Source organism: Vespula pensylvanica, chromosome 17 (assembly GCF_014466175.1).
Source record: "Vespula pensylvanica isolate Volc-1 chromosome 17, ASM1446617v1, whole genome shotgun sequence".
Lineage (NCBI taxonomy): Eukaryota > Metazoa > Arthropoda > Insecta > Hymenoptera > Vespidae > Vespula > Vespula pensylvanica.
The window spans coordinates 989,868-1,012,367 of NC_057701.1; the positions used below are offsets into that span (position 1 = coordinate 989,868).

At 35.3% G+C, this 22,500-nt stretch overlaps 1 protein-coding gene across 9 annotated transcripts in view; it reads right to left on the reverse strand.

Annotated features, from left to right (window-relative positions):
• The window catches only part of LOC122635083 (Down syndrome cell adhesion molecule-like protein Dscam2), a 195,094-nt gene that overhangs the window by 126,385 nt on the left and 46,209 nt on the right, over positions 1-22,500 (reverse strand). For 5 of the 9 annotated variants that reach the window (XR_006328557.1, XM_043824874.1, XM_043824872.1 and 2 more), the window contains exon 1: positions 5,038-5,240. The exons of 2 other annotated variants lie outside the window; for them this stretch is intronic. The gene's annotated coding sequence lies outside the window, so the exon portion shown is untranslated. Of the gene's footprint in view, positions 1-5,037; positions 5,241-5,559; positions 5,671-22,500 lie in introns of those variants that run through there. 2 more of the 9 variants (XM_043824869.1, XM_043824871.1) reach the window with 2 other exon arrangements.

A 22,500-nucleotide genomic window follows, 5' to 3' on the forward strand; every position in this document is an offset into this window, starting at 1 on the left:
GAGAGAGAGAGAGAGAGAGAGAGAACGAAAGAGAGAGAGAGAGAGAGAGAGAGAAAGAGAGATTGAGAGAAAGAGCAAATCCAGGTGGTATTCTTCGAGGCAGGAAAATACGTTTCTCAAAGAAGAAGAAGAAAGAAGAGAAGGAGGAGGAAGAGGAGGAAGAAAAGAAGGAGGAGATGAGGAGGAGGAGGAGGAGGAAGACGAAGAAAAAGAAAAGAATGAAAAGAAAAGCCTTATATATATATATATATATGTATATATATATATATGTATGTATATGTATATGTATGTATGTATATATGCATGTATATATGTATGCGTTTCACGTGAACGTAAATTCCAAGTACTGTGAAGGAAATCGAGCGACGTTCGCAATGCATAAAGCAGAAGAAGGAAAAGTTTTCCTTCTTCGACGTACGTAAGTATATACGTATATGCATACGTACACGTATCTACGTTTGGTTTATCTGAAAATCCTAGCTTGGTTAGTCTTTGACCGAGAGAGAGAAAGAGAAAGGGAAAAAAGAGAAAGAGAGAGAGAGAGAGAGAGAAAGAGAAGCTTTGAAAGAGTCATCGTGGTCAGCAACCTCTCTACTGAGAAAGAAAATACTCGAGTTGGGTTAACAAAATCTTAGCAGGAAAGGCTTCTCCCCTTCTCATATGTATTACTCCACTGCTAAACCTCTCGTGGCGCTTACGTTTGCAAGTTCGGTTTCCTGGTTTCCTTGCAACTTGCGAGTACTTAAGCAAAGTGAATAAGAGAGAGAGAGAGAGAGAGAGAGAGTCAATTTCAATGGATTATAGAGAACTGTTGGAAAGTTATACCTATATCCGTCGATATCATGAATTTAAGCTCACCCGTTCGATATTACGTTGTTATAACTATTATAGTTTATGCAAGATCACGCGTACTCTATATTTATTAACGATCTACTCGAATTGCAAATACTTTTCAGAGAAGTAACGATAAGTAATATCGTTTTAAATATATCGAAGTTGTAAAGACGTCGATTACATTTATCGATTATCATTTCGATCGATGCTTAAGTTAAATTATATATTTCGTTTCATTTAAAGAGAACGTCGATTACACCGTCGGACAACGTCGGACTATTTATTCTCTTTAATATTTTTTTCTTTTTCTTTTTTTCTCTCTCTCTCTCTTCTTTTCTTTTTCTTTTTTTTTCTTTCTTTTAACACTTCACTGAAATGATTAGTTATGCTCATACACGAGCAAGCTCTCTCTCTTTCTCTTTCTCTCTCTCTCTCTCTCTCTCTCTCTCTTTCTGTCTCTCTTTCTCCTTTTTACCCTCTCATTTTAACGGGCGTCACCCTCTCATCCCTACCGCAAACTGTAGAGGGGGTGTCTAACAAAAAGTGACGTGTAATTTCGCTGCGACCTACATTTTAGTGGCGATTCGCTTGACGCACGACATTTTAAAAGAGTTTTCCCGCTGTAACGTCGATCGTTCTCTCCCTCTCTCTTTCTCTCTTTCTCTCTCTCTCTCTCTCTCTGTCTCTCTCATTCTCTCTCCGTCACTCCCTTTTACCAACCCTTTACATTCGCGATCAATTTTTTATATGTCATTAACCACCGCAAAGCTATCAAGAATTATTAAACGTGATCGTCGACAAGCATAATATATTTACTTATATACATATGTAACAACGTATACTATGTGTACATTAACGAAGATAATTAAAACGTTAATCTAGTTGTCTACGCGTTAATTACATTTCCATGGGGAGATCGGGGAGGCTCCTGTAAACCCTTTCAAAGGTATCAAATTTCTGATTAACCGACGTTAATAAATAAGAGAAAAAGAGAGATACAGAAAGCGAGAGAGAGGAACATTTCAAAGATCATTAATATTTTATGAAGACTTAATTACTGCTAAGCAAACTATTCACAGACATTTCTCGTTCGGTTTATCTTGTTTCTTGTTTTATATGCACCTCACTATATATATATATATATATATATATATATATATATATATATATTATACTATATTTATTATCTGAAATTAATAAGAAATACTAAGAATGCACGAGTTTGAAAATATTTTGATAAAATGTGAAGAAGGGAGAAGCCAAAGAAATACTTGAAATAAAAAAAGGGGATGAGAAGGCTCGGTTTAAAAGAATATATATATATATATATATATATATATATATATATATATATATATACAAATTCTTTCTTAGAACGCTGTTTCAAAGATTTTATGAGTTCACAGAATCCAAGGAATGCGGAAAGGTTAATCAATTTTACGTTGCAGTCTTTCATTTTCACTCTCCGCTTTCAATCCTCCTACCTTCATCTTCTTCAAATACATTTAACTATTAAACATGATTAGAATACTGAGTTAAATGAAAATTGCACCCATGCTTGTATATACGTATCTATGTATGTATGTACGTCTATGTATGTATATCTATCTTTCTCTCTCTCTCTCTCTCTCTCTCTCTCTCTTTCTCTCTCTCTCTTTCGTGAAATGGTGAAACTCACTCGTTTTCAATTACGAGCGTTTAGTAAGGACGAGACCGAGCATGGAACGTGACAACGGTTCTTAATTAATTCACGCTTCCTCCCGTTTCCGAACTATAATAGTTTTATCTTTGACGATTTTTCTTCTATTCTCTTGACGCGTTAGAGAGATAATTAACAAAAATAAATTATTTATACAGTGTGCAAGATCCATTTGAAATGTCACAGGTTGATTATTCCTTTGAGATCTATTAAATAATTAAAATAATTTTCGGTATTTTTTCTTCTTCGTTTCTTTTTTTTTTTTTATAATTGAACGAAACGACACAGGAATGAATGTCAGTTTCAAAGAAATCACTCTAAATGTATATATGTATATATGTGTGTGTGTGTGTGTGTGTGTGTGTGTGTATGTACATATAGGCGTGAATCCATCGAGAAATATCACAAATGAATTCGACGAGAGAACGTCCATCAAGAGTGTTTTACTGATTCAATTTCGCGCAATTTCCTAATCGCGACAGCGCGAAAACTACACGCAAGCATTTACATGGGCCATTGAGTCTAAATGAATCAAATAAATAGAGAGACGGAGATAGTGATAGAAATGGAGATAGAGAGACAGATAGACAGATAGTTAGATAGATAGTTGATGCAGATAGAAAGAGAAAACACGTTTAATAGAGCAGAACCTAGATATACCTATATCGATGTGGTCTCGTCAAATCGAAATGAAAAAAAAAAAAAGAAAAGAAAAGAGAAAGTAATAGAAAAAAAAAGGAGAGGGAGAGAAGCGAAGGGAAAGAAAGGAAAAGAAGAACAAGGGAAAAAAAATATTATCCAATCAAAAGTATCGATGTTCTCGATTATCGAAAAACACTCGACGCAGAAGCGAAATTAAAAATTCTATTCTATTATATATAACTCGATAGTAGGTGAATTGTAACTTATATAAAGTAACATAAAAGAATCGAATCGTTCTATGTTTCCGTTCAACGTCTCGTCGTTATTCGAAGGATCGCTGACAGAGACTCTTTTGTGTCGTGCTTTCATTGAAAATTCGATTTTCTTTTCAAAATGTTACGACCACGTAATGTTACACGGATATCGTGTCTCCTTGCTTTTCCTTAATTAAAGGGGTAAGAACTCCTCACATATATACACACACACATATATATATATACATATATGCATATATATATATGTATATAGAAAGATAGATGGATAGATAGATAGACAGATACAAATAGATTTCTTTCTATTTATCTTCGTTTTCAAGAAAATTTCAATTACGTATCTATGCACTGATAGGAATGGAATCATATTAGCGTATCGTTCGCAATTGATGTAAAGGAAAAGAAAGAAAGAAAGAAAGTCAGAAAAAAAGAAAGTAAGAAATAGAAAGAGAGAGAAAGAATTTTCAAGAGAGGAAAGAGAAAGAGATCATGATCGCGGTGGCATTATCTCTATCGGAAGAGTTTACGATGCACCGGCTCGAATCACGGAATCGTTCCAAGAACGTTTCTTTCTTTCTTTCTTTCTTTCTTTCTTTTTTTTCTCTCCTTTCTTTCCTTCTTTTCTTCTTTCTTTTTCCTTTGCGATCATAAAACTGCATCGTCCGAGATTCGAGCGTGAGGATCGTAAATAAAGTCAGCACTATTCGTAGACAAGAAAAAAGTGAGAAAAAAAAGAGAGAGAGAGAGAGAGAGAGAGAGAGAGAGAAAGGAAAAGAGAATGACAGGAAATAATAAAAATAATCGAGAAGTTTGGCTGATTATTAATAAAAGTGAGACAGATAGATAGATAGATACAGAGAGAGAGAGAGAGAGAGAGAGAGAGAGAGAGAGAGAGAAAAGTTTGGAAAAGAAAAGTCGAGACTGGAGTCAGAGAGCTGCGTATGGCAATAATTAATCATTTTAGGAGCCACCCCGTTACTCGAGTCTGATGAATTATCGCCACCACCTCGGAGACTACCCCTTCCTCTCTTTACCTTTTATATACATATATATTATACGTATATATATATATGTACACTCACAGACATATATATATATATATACTATATATATATATAATTCTTGAGCAAATGAAATTTTTCTTTCTATTCAGAACAATTCTCTTCGAATTCCGAGCGAGAGGAAGGAGAACAATGCTCGCAATGCAATCGCGAAAGGGCAGAACTTTCTCTTCCTTTCTCTTTCTTTTCCCTATACTTTTCTCTTTCTCCGTTTCTCTCTTTCTTGTACGATTAATTATTGACATAAAGAATTATCGAAATTATCGAATTCGACGAGCTATTTCGTTCGAACGATATACAAAAAAATTGTCTTCGACTCTTCGATAGGATCGATCGATCATTCTTCTGTATATGAAATACCTTTAAGAAATCAACGATTTAACAGATCGATCTTTATATTCACTATAGCATCAACGATCTTTTTCTATGTTTTTTTGGTTGCTGTTATTGTCGTCGTCGTCGTCGTCGTCGTCGTCGTCGTCGTCATCGTCGTTGTTATTATTGTTGTTTATTTTTTTAGCGCACATACATTCTTGCCACTGGACATTCCGAGAAGCATGATAATCGTCCGGCTTAACGTGGATCACGTGGCCAGTCAGTCCTTCCTGGATACAGCTTCCGTTGTCGATCCGTTGTTATCAATGTCAATCGAGAGAGAAAATGATAACACGCGCGATTTCACGTTCGGCGAGTAGAACAGGTCCCGATCACGTCGACGATCGAAAGCGAATTCTAAAGATCGAGGATGAGAGATTAAAATAAGGCAGAAAAAAAAATTTAAAAAAGAAAAAAAAGGAGAAAGAAAGAGACACGCACAAAGAGAGAAAAATAGACTGATAGAAAAAAAGAGAGTAAAATAAAGGAGAGAATAATGAAATACGAGTAAAACGAAAGGATCCTTTTATCGAATAATTATACGAGGTTAAATTGATAAATAAAAACGATGACGGAGATAGGGAGACAGAGAAGAAAAAAAAAACGAGAGACAAAACGAGAGACAAAACGAGAGAAAAAGAGAAAAAGAAAAAGATTTGTCTTTATCACGAAACACCTTTCGCGAAATCGGTTGACACCTTCAGAGGAAGAGGTCGCGCGCAGAACTGACACCTCATGCGCGCGGTCCAGCCGCCCTCAGCATCCACCACCAGCAGCAGCAGCAGCGGCAGCAGCACCAGCAGCAGCAGCAGCAGCAGCATCGTTGCTGGTGGTGGTGGTGGTGGTGGTAGTTCGAGGGGATGAAGCCGAGCACGCGCGAAATTCCACCCCTCTATTCCACTTCTTTCTCCCTCTTTCTCTCTCTTCCTCATATATGTATATGTATATATATATATATATATATATATATATATATATATATATGTATGACATCAACCACCCACGTTCAGTTTCGTCCTGATGGAAGCCCGGCGCTACCTATCGAGCCAGAAAAGGTGTCAAGGGGTGATATACCAAATGCAGGAGAAACTGCCGATAATTACGAAACAAACTGTTCCGTAATCACAGACGAATTTCACAGACCCATTACTTTATTTTATTTCATTTTGATCTTATCATTCTATCTCTTCTCGTATCAATCGTAATCTTATCTTTATCCAGTTTGATCCCTCGTTTCATTGTTTTTCCTTTTCTTTTTCTTCTCTTTTTTTTTCGTATCTTGGATTTATTATCCTTTTCTTTCTCTTCTTCTCCGTTTCTTTCTTTTTTCTTTCTTCAAATTGATTTTTCATTTTTTTTTCCCCTCGTAACAGAAAAAGTTCGCGACGCGTTCGAAGATGAAACTGTTCAAATCTCCGTAAAATTGATCTCACGTTATAATGCCTTTAAGGAGATCACGAAACGATCCTTTGATCTTCTCGATCCTTTCCCGTTCACCTGCCATCGACTGACCAGCCGAGAACACGCCGACGGATTAATCGTCTATCGTTCGCTAATTTACGAGAATCTCTCTCTCTCTCTCTCTCTCTCTCTCTCTCTCTCTCTCTCTCTCTCTCTCTCTCTCTCTCTCTCTCTCTCTTGCACGATTTCGTTCTATATAGATCGTTTGGTATTAGACGCTGATACACGTCGATGTCATTGCCTATAACAAATGCAATTTTGGTGTACGCGAGAGCGTAATTATCGAACGGAACGTCCTCGTACGAATCGAAACGCGTTTATCACGATCAAATTCCCTCGGAATCTGTATACATACTCCATTTCGGGTTTTATTTTACATTGAGTAACCCAATTTTCTTTTTACTATAGGTATCTCAAAAAAAAAAAAAAAGTAAACTGTTACGTAATTCGAAATTTGTAATACATATATATATATGTAAATATATAAATATATAAATGAAAAGAACTCGACGATCGTAATCGACAATAACGTTATATAAACAAATAAAAATTAAAAAATGAAAATAATTTTTAATACGAACAACATACTATTGCTAACTTTGGGTAAACGTATGGACGCGCGTATAAATACAACTTATAAATTTCGAATCGTAAAACTTAAATATATTTTGAACTTCGCCGTACTTAATATTAATTAAACTTTTCATTAGATTCGAAAATATTTTTAATTAAAAGCTCGAAGGACCTTCCTTTATTTTATTTCATTCATTCTATATTTTCTTTAATGAGACAGCTTGGACATCTGGCACGCGCGTGGTCGAGGTGTTTATATGTTATCCGGGGAGAGAATACGTGCGAAATTTCAACCCTGTTACACCCCTTCGGCATTTCCCACCAGTAGGTACTCACGACTCGATTTCATTCAGGGCAAGTGCGGCCTCGCACCTCTCGTTGCCCACTAAGTCCAGGAAGGGTGAGAAGCTACGCCCAATAATTACCGGGCAATACGAGCCATATTGCAACGCCCGATGACCTAACCTCATTGAATAATTAAACGCTTCGTGTTCTAGCTTCACCACGGACAAGCACCAAGACCAATTACAAAGTGTGTAACGATAAATACCATCTTCCAAGATTAATAGACGATGAAGTGGTGAAGATAAATAAATAAATAAATAAATAAATAAATAAATTTAATATATCGATATGTAGATACTCTCGATAACGAATTATAGTAATGGATTATATGAATCGATAAGTATAAGAAAAAAAAGAGAGAAAGTTTCAATTGGGTATAGATAAAATTTTTTAGTACAAATTAACGTTTAAAAAAAAATAATAATATTAATACTACTACTAATAATAATAATTATAATAATAATAATAATAATAATAATAATAATAATAATAAAAGAAAAATAAAGAAAATTCGTTCGAATTAAATAATGGAAGAAAATAGATATAATGGATAATTGTTCGTACATTTTCGGTGACCCTAAAAGGAAAATGCAATATCGAGTTCCATTAATTCTCGTTAAATCTTCTAATTTCAACTTGGCGGCTTGCGAATCGGTAAACAGTCTTAATGGCTCTTTAAAGTCTCGAGTGGCACAATAGTATCGAAGCAGTAGTACCCATAAACCTACCGACGAATATACCAACCCCTTTTCCTGCTATTTCCTTGCGAATTGTTATTTCAAATTATTTCTGAATATGAAGTATTTGCTAAATTTCTTCTATGCGAAATATCTTTTATTTCCATATACTATTAATATATATGTACGTACATCGTTACGCATTATCCATTACTTATACATACTACGCTTTTCAAATTATATAAAAAAAATTGGCTATTAAATTTTTACACACTCGCATAATTGAATATACATATATATCTGATCATCCAATCCAAGTAATTTTTTAAGAAAAAGAAAAAAAGAATATACATTATGTACTACAAGTTAGCCATAAAAATGTCTAATTTCGTCTCGTTTAATCGCTCGAAAAATTTATGCAGAACCAAAAAAACAAATTCACCTTATATAATAATAATAAGAACAACAAGAATAATGATATCAATAACAATGAAGATGACGGGCTCTGAAGAAAAACAAAACAAAAAAAAAACAAAAAATAAAAAGAAAAATGAATAAAGACAACAGAAAGAAAAAAAGAAAAAAGGAGCACGGTCGTTTGGCGAACACAAAAGGGTAAAAACGTATAGAAATATAATCATGGCGGGGATGATGCATTTTTATCGGGAAAGAGTCCGAGAGTGACGACACGAGGAAGCAAGCCCGTCGAATGAATTTAAACAACCGCTCGATACTGCCCGCCGGGAATTTTAATACTTTGCCTGAATAATTCATGAACTCGTTAATATTTCCGCGGACTAATCGCACATTTTTTTTTTCGTTCCTTGCGTTGTTGCTTTCTCTATCTACGTTTCCTTTTTCGTTCGTTCTTCTTTTCTTTTTCCTTTGTTCTTTTTTTTCTTTTATCTTTGTAAGTGCAACGAAGAACAAAGATTTATCGCAAGTATCGTGATATAGTTTTTTTTTTTTTATAAATGTATAATATATACATATGTACGCACATATTAAATATATATATATATATTATATATTATTATTATATATATATAACGTTAATATATATATATATTATTAATGTTAATTAATATTGATAAGATTAAAGATGAGCTTCTCTATGAAATATTATTTATTTATTATATTTATTTAATATATATATATAATATGTATACATATATAATATATGTATATAGATTATATAGAGGTAGAAAAAATATATGTTTCGTAAAGCACACATATATGCATATATATGCAGATAAGATTTTCTACTTTCTGGAATTTAAAAGATCACAAGAAAAAGGGAAAGAAAGGGAAAAAAGTAAAAGAAGAAAGAAACGAAGTAAATGTAATATAAGAGCATAAAGCTGGATAAACCTCGTTTTCCTGACTCGATCGTACGTACAACCAGAAGCTCGAAGTTCGACGTAATTAAAAGTTTTAGAAGGCCATCATATTTCATCGTTCAGTCAAGGCAACGTCGTTCTCTTCGAGCTCCCAGATCTCCTGTCTCGAAACCTTTTGAACAAGTAAGAAAATAAATCCAACTCCTCCCTTCCTCCTTCTCCTCCTCTCTTTCTCTCTCTCTCTTAAGAAAGTATTTTGGGATACAGTTTTCAATGTTGTTAGTAAAACTTCGATATTAATTTTTCGAGTAGGAAAATGAAAGACGATAAAATTTTAACCTGTGGCCAATCAAATTAATCATTATCAATTATGCTAAAGTAAGAGAATATATTCCTGTTTTTTTTTTTCTTCTCCCATAAAAAATAAACAAAATAGAAAAAAAAAGAAAGAAAGGAAAGAAAAAAAAATCAAATAAAAAGAGAAACGATTATTTAATGAATAATAAAGTATAATGAAACACACGCGATAATATTCTTTGATAATTCAAGGATACTCTTTTAACGAAATGCTTTAGGATCGTAGGAAAACGTCAGATGGTCGAGCAACAAGACTAGTAAAACTCGAGGACACCTGCTGGTCTGGCTAATAGCACTTTCGCGTAAATAGTACCGTAAACGAGATCGCACGAGCGGCAATTAATTATCAAGCTAGCATGCTTGCGTTTTCGTTCGTTTCGATTTACATGAACGTTGAGACATCGTTTTCAGTCGATGCCAAATGAAATTACCAAGGAGTCGATCAAGCTATGTATTTCGAGATAATATTAGATCGTAAGAAATAGATCGATCTTATATTTCTAGTTACTTATAAATCGAACGATAAAATATTCTTGGGCTTGTCCGAGTTGAAAAATTCTTTACATTTTTTATCGAATAACGATTCTGGTTGACCATTGTCAATTTCAATTACATACTCCTCTTACGTATCTTTTCCTACATATATTTTTAGGCAATAATTTCATTTAATTCGTAATATTACGATCTAAAAAAAAAAAAAAAAAAGAAAAGAAAAAAAAAGCAGTAATTGATTTTTAACGTCACCTAAAAGACTTTTGGGTCATCCATATACTTGCAAGAATTATGCTTGAGTGCAGTTAATTTTGTTATCTCTCTCTCTCTCTCTCTCCCTCTTTCTTTCTTTCTTTCTTTCTCTCTTATTAGACAAAATAATAAAATTTTCTTTTCTTTCCTCTTTTCTTCTCTTCATTAATTTCGATCCGTAATAAACTGGATTATCATTTCCTTTGATTTTCTATTCTATTATCGAATTATTTCGATTAGGAATAGAAATGTGCCTCGTTATACATTATAAGGGAGTTGATTAGTTACTAAGGTTTCTCTTCTCGACAGGCATCAAACAGGTCGTGTTGTTGCTTCAAGTATTTCCTCATAGTTTCTATGCCTGGTTCTCTGTGTAAAGCATCTCTATATAACGTGCTTGCTTATCTACCTACCTACCAACCTAGCTACCTACCTAGCTACCTACCTGACGTTCCTAGCACAGGTTGCAATTAATTATAATTGCATCCTTCGCTCGGGATTGTTCGCATAACGCGTAACAGTATACGGACTTAGCGGGTAGTAGTAGTTCTTGATTGTTCGTCTCGAGATAATTTACTTCTTGTAGGTAAATCTTGATTGTCAAGACTGTCTCTATCGTCTTAAGAATATATCATACGCGTTCAACGCCATCTTATTTAGTCGATATCTATCTTATATAAAAATAAAAAATTCTCAATACCCGCAAATAAATTTCATCGAAACTCAATTGATATATATATATATATATATATATATATATATATATATTTCTTTTTATTTTTTGAATTTTCTTTCTCATTAATTAACATCATCATTTACGATCATCACCTTCCGAAGAAAAGACACGCTAATTCAAACTTGTAGTAAGCGAACGAATTAATAAAAACCTGAGAGAAAAGGTTAATTAATTAATCGGTTATATGAAACATGTTTCCGCGATAATTGAAAACTAATATCGTTGATCTCGTTTGAAATGATCGTTCTAGTTAGAAACTTTTCGTATTATATTATCCTTTGGCTATCTCGCAAGGAGAATATGTGCACATTGCACTGTTGCAATAAGGAGAATAACGGTAACGACGACGACGACGACGACGACGACGACAATAAAGAAAAAGAAGAAGAAGAAGAAGAAGAAGAAGAAGAAGAGTAACAAGTTTCTCTGTTACGCAGCTACCGCCAGTTGCTGAAAACGATCTTATATACGTATGTGCCGTCGTCTTTGTCCTTTGTCGCTGTCATTGTCATTGTCATTGTCATTGTCATTGTCATTGTCATTGTCGTACCTAGCTGGTAGTAGACAAAAGACACGAGTGCAAATTCATCGCAAAGTTAAAATCAATTCTCCTTGTCATTGTTGCAGTAGTATTGTTTTATCACACATACGCGTTGGTGTTTATATTAGATGGATGGTAGTAGTTGTAGCTGTAGTGCAGTACGCATCTCACCTCGGAGACCCTTCCGTTTTGCATGACGTTAGAAACGGTCCCTTTGAGAGCAACCATAGTCAAACCCTCGTCACGGACCGAAGACAGCCCAGCCGTATTCCTACCGGATTTATGACAGCCGGAACAAACGTGTAGAGAGAGAGAGAGAGAGAGAGAGAGAGAGAGAGAGAGAGAGAGAGAGAGAGAGAGAGAGAGAGAGAGAGAGAGAGAGAGAGATGCTGTTCTAGAAGGGTGTAATTATTTGCATACCACTGATACGAGGGGTGAAGATCTGAATTGGCTCGAACAAAAGCCAAGACACGTTACGAGAAAGCAAGAGAACGATAAAGATTTCAAATCGGTGTAATTAAGACGGTTCTTGGCCTCCCTATGATTCTCCGTCAACTCTCTTGTCCCAACGATGAATATAATACGTATAACAATTTTTGTTTTTCATATAAAATAACGTTTTATCCATAAATTTTCCTTTACAAATATATCAATATAATAAATTTATTAACGTTCGTACAACAAGTGTATTATATCTGTGTACGTTCGTTACCTATCACGATTATCATCGTTAGAACGATTAGAAAAATTGTCTCTTAACTAAACGGATATGATAACTCGAAGATAAAAAATGTCGAACACTTTCTCTTCCAATATTCTTTTTCTTTTTCTACGATCACTTCGATGAAAATCTAACAAAGAGAAAGAGAGAGAGAGAGAGAGAGAGAGAGAGAGAGAGAGAGAGAGACGGATAGAAGAGAGAAGAGATTTCTAAAGCAATGGGGGAAAGAGTGAGAGAGATAGAAATAGAGAGAGAGAGAGAGAGAGAGAGAGAAGGGTGGAGGGAGCGAGAGAGAGAGGAGGGAAGGAGAGGGTAGACGAACAAAAGTTTATCTCGAACTGTGCAGTTGGCAGTTATAGACAGTTCGAGATGCAGAACGATTCGTCGAGTCTGAAGTTGTTATCACTAATGGCTAGCAGTTATCAGTGCCATTCGATTTTACCTTGTCCTGTCACACTCAAAACACCTACACGCGCAAACCAAGTCAACGTTCCAATATCCTTCTTGAAAACGTTTCAAAAGCAACCGCGAGAAAGACCGTTCGTTTCGTTGAAACGAAACGAAACGAAACGAAACGAAACGAACGAAATCGATTGGATCCATTGGGATATACGTAGAATAGAGTTTTATTTAATTTACCACAATTATACTACTTCCTCTTCAGCTACAACCACTTCTGCCTTTAGCTTTTATTCATAACAACCGTAGTCTCGTTAGTTATCCTTAACGGAATGGATAGTGTTCTAACCCGTTGCCTTCTCTATTATTGCGAACTATAAATATATACAGATATACATGTATATCTACTACTAGATTACTACTACTATTCCTACTGCTGCTATTACTAATACTGCTAGTATATATATATATATATATATATATATATATATATATATATATAATATATACTGCGTCCATAGCCGTAGGTAGTAAAGTGTATCGTCGAATTAATCATTATAGGATAGATGTATTATATAGAATGTTTCATTTAAATTAAATATGCGTTCTCTCTCTCTCTCTCTCTCTCTCTCTCTCTCTCTCTCTCACACACACACACACACTCTCTCTTGGAATCATGTATCGAAAGAAATTGTTTTTATTTGCAAGAGACAATATTTTAAATAAAAATATTCTTGTTGTTATTGATCCTTTTCTATTTTCTCTTATTTTTCTTTCTTTCTTCCTCTTTCTCTTTTCTAACGAATCGACATATTTCCATTATTATAACGAGAAAAAATAAATCTGTTGACCCCGTAAAGAATACAAATAATACCTTTCTTTAATCAGGATCTCTTGAATGAGATATTTCGAGTTAATAGAAACATTCTATATTATATACATATACATTATTCTGAGATATACATAATCGGTAGAGGAGAGTCGAGTCGAATAGAGAGAGAGAGAGAGAGAGAGAGAGAGAGAGAGAGAGAGAGAGAGAAAGGATATAATTGTCAGCGATTATAAAATCTACACTCGCCGAGAGCATCCTCGCGTAAACCATGAGAGAATTAACCGAGAGAGAAAGATGGAAGGTATTCGCCTAACGATAACGCGATTTACCATGAAAGATAATCCCCTTGGTATCCCGTATAACGAAACTGGAGCTTCCTATCTTTTCTTTTTATTAATCATTATTATTATTATTATTATTATTATTATTATTATTATTATTATTTTTCTTGTTTCTTTTTCTTTCTCTTTTATCTTTCGTAATCGTTCTTTTTTCTTCTCCCTTCCCCACAAAAATAAAATTTTCGCTCGTAACAACGAACAATTTCAACGGCGGACGAACTTCGGCGGTAACTAAAATTTATTGCACTGGCGAAGTGGCAAATAGTCGATATTTGTTTGCTAAATTTATATTACACAAATTTCCTGTGAAATCTCTATCGATAATGAGATATTTCCACGTTCATTATCGTTAAAGATAAAGTACTTAAAGAGACAGAGAGAGAAAGAGAGAGAGAGAGAAGGGAAAGGAGGTAGAGAATGAAGCGAATAATTTAAGTACGAATTGGAGCAGCCAATCGACGGTGGTCCTCTTACGAGTGGACGAGGGACAGACTTCCGGTGCTCTCGGTCTGTGGTATGCGGTTTGCGGCTCACGTTATTGAACATTGTGAAGCAGGGAACGCGTTGGTTCGATAATGGAATGAACGACCGTTTTCTCGCTAAAAACGTACCGTACGTACGTGAAAGAAAGTTTAAAACCAATCTCTTAAGATCGACCCTTTATCGCGATGAAAAAAGAAATAAAAAGGAAGAAAAAACCATATAGGATATTTTCGTCGTTGTGTTTCATAAACGGGACATTAAGATAAATATTGAGACATTGAAGCATCAATAATAATAACAATAACAATAACAATAATATTTTAATAATTATTATCATTGCATAAACAAAGAAATCAAAAAGAAATATATCGTCCTTATGAAAGAGGAGAGAGAAAAAGAGAGAAAGAGAAAATTTACCAGAAAGGATTAAATTCCATCGAAGGGATGTACATGGTAAAGAAAAAGAGAAAGAGAGAGAGAGAGAGAGAGAGAGAGAGAGAGAGAGAGAGAGAGAAAACTACGTTTTTATTTCAACGATAATTCACTTCGATTTCATCGTCGTCGGGGATCTCGAGAAAAGCGGAATATTGGAAATGGCGAACGGAGACAGAACAGTCTGGCTGATTATCCGATTATCCGGTTCTCCGGAACATTTGCAATTTACGTCTGAAAGTACCATCGGGCCAACCCTCTCTCTCCCACCCTTTCTCCTCACTCTTCTCTGTTACATAGGGTCTATGTTCTCTCTCTCTCTCTCTCTCTCTCTCTCTCTCTCTCTCTCTCTCTGTCTCTGTCTTTCTTCAACCCTATCCCCACTCCTCCGATTCTGATTCTCAATCCTCCATCCTTGTGCTCATCCTCATCCTCATCCTCATCCTCATCCTCGTCCTCATCCTCATCCTCATCGTCGTTCCTTACCCTTCAGGAGCGTCGATAAGTCGTGAGAAATTTCGCAATTTCCATTTCCTAGAAATGGCTCGCACCTTCCCTGTCGTGGATTCGAATTCTTGATCGAGGACTCTCGTAGATCATAGCGTTGTCGACAGCTGCGGTGGTACGTGTTACGCCGACGGATTAATTTCTCAAGCTAAGCTACGTAGCACGATTCGCGATACCAACCGTGCGCCACCGTACTGTATTGTAACCCGTGAACTATATACCGTGAGAAGTACGAGAACCCTAATTGAAAATAATAGGAAGATATTCCTACGTGTACTACGATAGTTTCGAATAATAGTAATCCATTAATCGTTCACTTATCCTATCTCTCTTTCTCTCTCTCTCTCTCTCTCTCTCTCTCTCTCTCTATATATATATATATATATATATATATATATATATATATATATATGTATATATATATATATATATATATATGTATATATATATGTATATATATCTTTCTCTATGCGCTCAACGTGAAACCACACGATTATCTATTTTATTTAATTTACGCTTATCTCTCTCTCTTTTTTTTTTTTTAATATTACATAGATTGACATAAAAAAAGTGTCGTGAAATTTTCATACCCGAAGCTTATTGTTTCTATCGAAATCAAAAGTCCATCGAAAGCTATCATAAAATAATCGAATGTTACCGAGTCCGAATCAACAAAAAAAGAAGATTAAAAAAAACGAAAGATCTCCAGATTTTATTACAGAAAGAAAAGAAAAGATTGTACGTGAAAGAAAGTCGTTTTGGAATACGCAATAAATGACGATTGTTTCGTTTCGATCGAGAATAAGAAAATCACGTGCAATTACTCGTGGAGTCAATGAGTCTCCCGTGAAAAGCTTCCTAGGAAGCTGTTTGGAAAACTTTCTACGGCAGCTTACCACGAACGAACGAATGGTAGCGCGAAAAAGAGGCGTTACAGATTGCACTGAGAGTTTCCACGAAGCAACGTGACACGTAGATCCATTCGAGAACGGAAACCGATACGGCGAAAACTTTCTCTTATAAATATATATATTATATATATATATATATATATATATATATAATGTGTGTATGTGTATGTGTGTGGGTGGATGAATATATATATTGTGTTCCTCTTGTACAAAAGATGAAACGAGAGATCGTTATCCGAATAATCGCGACGATTAGAAGAACGATAAAAGTATCAAAGGATTATTCGATGAGATAGATAAAAAGAAAGAAGAAAATGAAGTTCTATTGATACATCGTTTATCTCGTTATTTCAAATCTATATTGTTAGATTGTTATACCAAATCTATATTGTTATTATAAAAGACAAAGGGATTATATAGCGAAAGGCCATATCTTCGTTATCTATTTATTTTTCACATTATTAATTAACTAATTAAATATATCCTTTATATCGTAAAATAATTAACGAGAAGATCGCACAAAATTGTTAACGATTCTATTTAATTTTCCGATACTACGGAAAAAGAGAAAGAGAAAGAGAAAGAGAAAAAAATTCATTCTCATATCGTCGTTTAAATAAGAACGATTAATCCGTTCGATTTTGTTCTTGTATCGATCGGATCTATCGAAGAAAATCTCTATTAAAATTCTATAATATTGTTACGACAAAAAAGATTGTAGCAAAAAAAAAAGGAAGAATAAAAAGAGAGGATAACGAAAAAACAGATAGACAGGCAAAAAACGTAATACGAAAATTAAATCGTAAAAGGTTAATCTTAGGATAGTTCGTGTCTGCTAATGGATAAACCTTTTGATTATTCATCGACGTCGAGAGAAACAGAGACAGAGACAGAGACAGAGACAGAGACAGAGACAGAGAAAAACAGATGGATAGATAAACGGAGATAGAAAAGGGGTAGCTTCTCGCAAAGAGAGGGAGGGAGGACCAATGGCGGAGTGTCGTGACGATTCAGGAAAACGAAGGAATGGAGAGGAAGAGGAGGATGAGGATGAGGAGGACAACAGCATATTCCGTGTTCCCTCGTGTCACTGATTATTCCATTTACGAGGCATGCCGCATGATTCTGAATAGACGTATACACATAAAACAAGACAGACAGAGAAACAGAGATGTATGTCCTCCTACTCTCTCTTTCTCTCTCTCTCATTTTCTGTGCACGTAGATTCACTCTCTTCTCTCTTGTTCGTTGTCTACGATACTCCTCGAGTTTCCGCGTGTACACTCTCACTCGACGAAGCTTTAACCCAACCCCCATTTACCCTTCCTCTCTTCCACCCTTCCTCCTCACTTCGTAGTCGAACATAGAAAAGAAAGTCTGGTCTGAATCGGAAATCAATTCGATCCTCCTCCAGTCGACCGACCGCCGGAGTACCCAGTTCGGATTCGCGATATTGTCGATGATCCCTCCGTGAAAAGAAAAAAAAAAAAAACAAAATAAAGAAAAAGAAACAACAGGTACTCATATATGTAGAGAGAAAGAGAGAGAAAGAGAGGAAAGGATTTTAACGAAGTTTGTTAAACTAAACAAAAAAAAAAAAAAAGATAAAGGAAGATGTTTACGCGTACTATTCGACATTTTTACGTTTCTGATTGATTCTTAGAATCGTAGGTAATCAAAAAAGTAGCCTGAATCAATAAAACTGTATCGAGTGAGGAAAGAGGAAGGAAAAAAAAAAGAAAAGAAAGAAAGAAAGCAAAAAAAGGGAAATGAAGTACTTTCCACAGACGATTACTTATTTCACATGTGATCGAACGGATAGAAACTTTTTCTCGTGAATAATGAATTTTAATCGCTGGGTATAGTTCGATACAAACATTCTCTCTCTCTTATTTCAATGGGAATATTTTATAGATGAGAACGGAATACCCCTATCAATGAGTAACGTTTTTGATTATTGTTTACTATAATCGTAACTTTCATCGATCTTTCTCCTGATACTTTTCGATAGTATTAAACAGCGAAAAGTGTTACATAAAAACCAGACGTATTTCCTTTTGCATTAAAAAAGAAAAAAGAAAGACAAAAATTATTAACGAGATATGTCACGGGAATGAAAAAGAAAAAAAAAAAAAGAGAGAGAGAGAAAAAAAAGAAAAGAAATAAACGAAGGACAGCGCAGCAGGTTTCGGTTCTTTATCGTTATCTTCGAATCTGAACGCAAAATTCTTAAAATGGGATGATACATCGTGCTTACGTATGTGTCTATGCGCATATTCTTTGAATACACACATACACACGCACGCACATAGACGAACATATTAAGAGGTATCACCATACAGATAAAAAAGAAAATATATAGCAAGGTTATTGTCACCGACGCGTCGTTGATATAACGTGTATCGATGTGTGGGTGACGCGTAAGCTGAATTAGTCCGTCGAAAGTCGAAAGGGAGGTAGAGGACACATCGAGGAGGAGGACGAAGCAAAAAAAAAAACAGAAAAAAAAGAAGACGAAAAAGAAGAAGAAAAAGAAGAAGAAGAAGAAGAAGCAGAAGCAGAAGCAAAGGATGAATACGAAGGGAATGAGGAGGATGAGGAGAGTAGTCTCCTCTCTTTATTCATGCATAAAATCCATATTCTTCGGAGGAAACAACGTGCTTCATCGCGAGGAAGCTTCTGTCACCAGGCTGGTACAACCACAAGCAGGTCTCCCTTTTGGTCCTAGCAGTGTCGACCCTATCCCTCTCGCGTGTAGCCCTCAGGCCGTTTGCACGGTGATACGGCTGAACGAGACGACGACAATCTCTTGCTTATATACGTACTTATACACGTATGTACGTACGTATATAGGTATGTATGTAGGTAAGTATATATGGTATAGGTATATATTATTCTCTTCTTCGAGCCTTGAAATTTTCAAACCCACCCGTACGATTACGCTAACGGCGCTAGACGAGCTTGAAAAATATCTACGACGCGAGCCGTAATGCGTTCTTTAATCAACGTCAATTTTGTGCAACTCGCTAAGCTATGTCTACTATCTTTCTCTTTCTCTCTTCTCTCTGTCTGTCTGTCTATCTATCTCTATCTATCTATCTATCTATCTATCTCTTTCTTTCCCGTTTTCTCATCGACTTCTCCGCATATAACGTAACGGCGGTGTGGTCATTTCAAAAGCATACGATTTTCGATCGCGAGATTAAAGTACCAACTGGAATAAAGTACCGTAGAAATACCAGTAGAAGAGTATCATGGTAATGGAGAAGAAACGATGGATCGTGATTTGACTAAAATGGATAGAGACAGACAGAGAGAGACAGAGAGAGGGAGGGAGAGCGTGTATATGTGTGTGTGTGTGTGTGTCAAGAAAGAGAGAAAGAAAGACATTTGGCTCGATCGATCTTACAAAATCTTTAGCCGGGGTAACTCGTCAAGTGGTTTCTCGAGCGTGAACCAGCTTTATCGGTGTGCCACTAATGACCGAGAGGACCTTAACGACTTTATTATTATGAAAGTTCGAAAAAGAAACCCGGTTGGGATAAGGGGACGAGGGTCAAAGGGAGATGAAGGAATAGGACTAAGGAGAAAGAAGGAAGATCGAAAAAAGAGAAGGTGATTGTAAAGGATTTGCGAATAGGAGAAGGAGAATCTTGCATAAAAGAGGATAGAGAGAAAGAGAAATGAAAGAAAAAGAAAAATCCTTAGCAAAAGTTCTCGTTTTCTTGGTCCTCCACGTGGCGGCAACATCGAATCGATCGAAAAAGAAGGAAAACCAACCACCATTACGTTTCAACCCTAACAAGATATTGAATTTCTTACGGGGTAAGAGCAAGAGGAGGAAGAGGTGGAGCAAGAGGTGGAGGATGAGGAAGAGAAGAAGGTGGGGCTAGGAGGGTAAGGGATTACGAACCCTAGAGCAAGAGTCTCGAGCGGATTCGTGCCTTGGGATATAATAGAACACCTCTACATCGTGTTCCAAGCGACTACTCTGTGTGTATCTTGGTCCTCTCGGCACTCTCTCCAGCAACCGGCTCGCTCGCCTTTACACACTCTAACAAACACCCATTTTCAGACAATGAATATTTTAGCGTACCCATGAAAGCACGCTCGAGCGTTCTTCTTCTCTTCTCTTCTCTTCTCTTCTCTTTTCTACTCTTCTCTTCTCTTCTATACTCCTCTCTCTTCTTTTCTCTCTTCTCTTCTCTTTCTTTTTTTTTTCTTTCTTTTTCTCTCTTTTTTTTTTGTTTTTACTTTTTTCTTTGTACTTTGCTCTTACTCTCCTCGGCCGTTGGACAAAGGACACATCCTCCTGGGCTATCCTACTATCTATGGGAGAAGGGTGACGATTCTAACCCCTTGACCATTGATGATATACCACGTGTAACTGGATCAAGTAACACTGTTCTCTTTTTTTTTTCCTTTTCCTTTTCCTTTTCTTTTTCTTTTTCTTTCTCTTTCTTTTTATACCTAACCCAGCTGTTCTTAAGAAGAGAAGAACGACTTCCTCCAACTTCGATAAGCTGGTAATTATTTAAGAGTGCGTTTTATTTCGTAATACTCCATTAAATTTAATACTCGAATCGTTTATTATTTCTTCTTTTTTCTCTTCTTTTTTTTTTTTTTTTTGCTGTAAAAAATCTATTATCATTTTTACACGTAACTTTCAACGTTTGCCTTGAAAGTTCGTTCCAACTTCGGTTTAGATAGTTTTCAAGAAAAGTTTTATCGATCGAGCAAATGACACTGGAAAATATCTATTTTTTTCCCCGCCAACCCCAAAACACAACTTTAACTTTTCTATATCGACGAGAGGGCGTTTCTAATACATATTATTTCGCATAGACCGGTTTACCGTTGAAACAGAATACCGACGATGGTTTCCTACTATACCTACGTCTCGTATCTTATATATTTTTCAATGTTAACGATAAGATAAGATTATCTGCGAGATCTCTCACAAATATTTTACGAGCAAACTGATTATTGATTACATGGATCGAATAAGTGGATCACTGCTATACGATACGGACCATTCGATAGACAATTTCTTTTTAATTTTCTTATTCACTTATTTATTTTTATTCCTTTGTCTTCTTTTTATTTTTATTTTTTATTTTTTTATTTTTTTTTTTTTAATAACAAAATTCGAAATATATCGAAGAGAACTGAGAATACGTCGTAACAGTAATTTTTAACAGTTCGTCGTTGAAATCGAATTAAATCGATACGAAGTTAAGTCGCTGAACGAGGACAAACTTTTTTAACAACCACGTCGATAAGGTAGAACTTTCCTAATGTTTTTATCTTACGTTGATGAATACATTTAATTTAGAATATCAATCGCTTTTGTTTTTCTTTTCCTCTTTTTTTCTTTTCCCTTTTCTTTTTCTAACGTGAAAACTATAAAACAAAAAAAAAATATAAATTCTCTGTCCGAATCTATGCTCGAATAAAAACAAAAATAAAATCAATTAAATTTTCTTCGTACTTCTTTTTACAAAACACGTTATCAACCGAACACATCTTTCATTGATAAGAACGTATGAATGAAGTCAATACTACTGCTACTACACTACTACTATTACTACTACTACTACTACTACTACTACTACTACTACCACTATCACTACTACTATTACATTACTATTGCTATCACTATCACGTTACTTGAAAAAAAAAGGAAAAAAAAGGAAAAAGAAAAAAATATCGAAAACTGGATTAAAATCGACAGGAGTTGCGACCATTGTCCAGCTGTCCAGTAATAGGCGACCCTCTTTTGGCTCGAGCTAATAATACCGAATTGATCTGGGACGCTTCGGTGATTATATTTCACGTTCGACGAACGTTTGCCTTTTATTACGGTCGTACTATGAGGAAAAAAAAGCAAGTTTTTCTAAGCTTCTCTCTCTCTCTCTCTCTCTCTCTCTCTCTCTCTCTCTCTCTCTCTCTCTCTCGGTTTCTCTTTTTCTGTTTTTTTTTTTTATTTCTATCTTCTTTTTATATCATTTTGCTTAGAGAGAGACCGGCTGCCTCTTTTTAGCTGGACATTTCTCCATTCCATCTGCTTTTTCATAGACAAGCCGTCTCAATTTCACGCTACGATAATGACGCAAGTCCAACAACAAAAATGAAAACTCGAGGAAAAAGTCGAGGTAAAATTAAAATTAAAATTAAAAAGAAAAAGAAAAAAGAAAAAACAGGAAACAAGAAAAAA